Source organism: Alosa pseudoharengus, unplaced genomic scaffold, assembly GCF_046254945.1.
Source record: "Alosa pseudoharengus isolate Yale_2024_CS ecotype anadromous, Long Island Sound unplaced genomic scaffold, YU_APseudo_1.1 YU_APseudo_1.1_scf_19, whole genome shotgun sequence".
Lineage (NCBI taxonomy): Eukaryota > Metazoa > Chordata > Actinopteri > Clupeiformes > Clupeidae > Alosa > Alosa pseudoharengus.
In genome coordinates, this window is record NW_027468657.1 from 11,410,915 (window position 1) to 11,414,170 (window position 3,256).

Here is a 3,256-nt window from a genome sequence, read left to right on the forward strand (position 1 = left end):
CCGCTCGGCTTCCTGTCCTGTGCCTGACCCTGTTTCGGGACCTGTCCCGTCTCCCGACCACGACCCTCCGGCTTCCTCCGAGGATGAGGACGTTCACTCGGACCGTTCGGAGGAGTTCTAGCCCTCCGCCGGCTCCCCTCCTCCCACCCGGCATGGTGTTGCTCTTGGGACTTCTGGGGCCGTCCCTTGGGGGGGGGGTTCTGTCATGAGCCCTCTCACTCCACCGGGTTACCACCTTAATTGGTTTCCATTATCTTCCACTCTGCTCACCACTCTCTCTACTCAGCCTAACTAGCTCCACCTGTCTCTGCTCTGCTCTGCTCTAATTACTCTGCCAGCTGCGCTGCATTACCCACTAACCTCTCCCAGTATGTAAAGCCCTGTCTTTCAGCTCTCCTTTGTCAGATCGTCTGCAAAGCTCACACCCGGAACCTGTTTGCTCGCGCTTCTGGCTGACTCTTGTTTTGTGACCACGGACCTGCCTGAATCTTGGCTACTCTTCTGCCCCTGAAAACCAGACCTGCTTTCTGCTGTAACGACTCCTGACTACTCTTCAATCCCGGTAACTCTGACCAGCCTTCTGCCTTGCTACTACGAATTTTGGATTTCCCTTGAACTGTATTTCTGCCTCGTTTCATCCGCCCTGTTGTATCTGTGTTCCCCCCCAGGACTTCCGGACCACCCACCACCGGCATCACAGGACGCTTCGCTGCCACTGGGGGGGGGGACAGACACAGCACGTTCCCGGCTACCCCTGGAACCCCTGGAGCCTTCATTCACTCCCTACTTCCCTTTTCCCTTAAGTTTAATAAACTTTCTGGTGTGACGCAATTGTGGTCCTCTGGTCGTCTGTCTGAACCGTGACAGACATAAGCCTACGCTCATTATTTTTAGCTTGTCAGAGACAAGGATATGAAGAACATAATAGTTAGTGCACTTTGTGTGCGAAACCAAAAGATCTCACTATGCCTCGCGAAATAGCACAAGTCATTTAATGAAACATCTAAAGTGGTGCCACGCTAATCTTTTTTATTCTTGATAAAACACAAACTATGTTCTTCTAGTGCATGACAGCTTTGAGCTGTGAACTTGAATTAAAGAGAATAAAGGGATAGAAATGCAGAAAAAGATTGTGTAGCCTGGCAGTGCCACCGCTCCCACCACGCGCATCACGCACTTTGCGTAGGGCACCAAAGGACAGAGGAGGCACCCAAATGTAACCAATGAATAGTAGCTTTACTGCAAACTGCGTTTCACTCTTCATCAATAACGTTTACAATGTCAGAATGCACTAACACCATGGTACATACTTTTTGGGTTCTCTCAATCTCCACCACGTAGTACTAGTAGAATGGAATTGGTGGGTCTTCAATAATTCGTTTCCCAAGCATTTAGGCTACATGAAGCACATGGTATGCCAAGTCGACAAAAAATCCATTCAGGTAGCTAGGTGGATACCAGGCTCATAATTCACTTTTATTTGCAAAACGAAATGTGAAGCAACATGTCATTGCATACTTTCCAAAGCGATGAAGGCTGCTTAAAACAACTTAACATTGTGCATATTATTGTTAATATTGTGCTATCAATGTAACTCAACAAACAAGGCTTGTAAACAAGAGCTGGCAAAAGGGCATTATGAGAACGTAAAGATCAATGCTCTTAAAGTGACCGTGCACCATTTATAAGAAAACAGCATTTCTTCAGAAATTAATGTTAAAAAACACACAGTAATGGTCTGTATAATAGGCCTTTTATTTTACTTTAGGTGTTTGAGTTACCATTTATATGTCACTCACTCAAAGCCACTCACTTAGGGCACCGAAATGGCCAGTAGGCCACCATCTTGACATGTCTTTATTAAGCTTTGATTTACAATAGGCTCTCTATTGAGCAGGCCTAGGCCTTAAAGTTACAGTATTTATATCACAATTTACCAGACTTTGACCTTTTGTCGGTTTTTAACAAAATTCTGACTATGATTGTTCCTTGTTTTGCATCATGAGCACTGCGCCTATTGCGTTCTTACTGTATGTTGTTAGCCTTAAGCCTAGCTCAGTCATTATGCTATACCACATCTCCCTCCATTGGAAGAGCAATGAGCTGCATTGAGCGTAATAAACTGCATTTAGAATGGCAAATCCATATTTCTAGATATTTTGGTGAAAGTAACTTAAAAGTAATGCAATAGTAGTGTAATGCCTTACAATTCAGAGACAGTAATATTATAATGTAACAAATTACTTTGAAATGACAGTAATAAGTAATGCATAGTACATTACGATTTTGAAGTAACTTGCCCAACACTGCCAATGGAGGTGTGAATTAACCACTAAACTGCTGGTTCATAATGATTTTTGCAAAAACGTTCTCAGAGGAACGTACCAGCAATGAGACCAGGTTGCCATGTTCTCATAGTGATTCTGATTTGCTTTCTGTTGGCTTCACAGTGTTTAGTTTTGTTCAATACTCGTTGTCTTCAGTGTTGTGTTGTGTGATCTGACTGTTATACTACAAAGACTGTGATTTACTCTAGTTTGCCTGTCTTGGGGAATTGAAGGCGCAGTCAGGGATTTAACGCAATTTCAAGCCCCTAACATTTTTTGTCACATTCAGCAATCATCTCCTCACGACAGCTAGCTGCTCATTCCATGATTACACTGTCAAAAAATAGTCTCTTTTGGCAGCCCAGGCTCCGAAACCTGGAAACAAAGTGGGAGCAGCCTGCCCCCAAACAAAAAAGAAACCCTGCATGGGATTTCTCTGGGAATACTGAAGGTAAGGCTGAGCTAACTCTATGGTGTGTTTTGTTTGGTCCTTGGTTAAAATATAATGTTCCTTTTTTGCACAAAAGCATCTGGATGTAAATAAATGTAAGATAAATGTAAATATAAACATAAACAAAAACAAATTTGACTTCCTGCAAAATCGCTGACTGTGCCTTTAAACTGTAGAATTTCAGCTGTAGACTGCTGCGAGGGTGCTGTTACGTTGTGATGTTGTTTTCCATGAAATGTTGATTATTAAGAAGCTGGCGTTGCTGGGAAATACTAGGAGTGATCCATAGCTCCCATGTGACCTGAAATGGACCTTTGCTGTGATGGGACGTGCATGGAGGAAGTGAAACAGTTGTGACCTTTGAACTCTAGGAAAATGGCAATCGAAGACAAGGCAACATAGGGAAAATGAACAGCTTAATCAACAGTGTGTAGGACAGTGTGACAGATCAATAAGGAGCCTTCAATATTCTACTCTA

At 43.5% G+C, this 3,256-nt stretch overlaps 1 long non-coding RNA gene across 1 annotated transcript; it reads left to right on the top strand.

Moving 5' to 3' along the window:
- Positions 1 to 401: 401 nt before the first annotated feature.
- LOC143133064 (uncharacterized) lies at positions 402 to 831 on the top strand. Its single transcript, XR_012988427.1, has 2 exons — positions 402 to 562; positions 669 to 831. It is a non-coding gene; the product is annotated as an uncharacterized LOC143133064 (long non-coding RNA).
- The last annotated feature ends 2,425 nt before the right edge of the window (positions 832 to 3,256 follow it).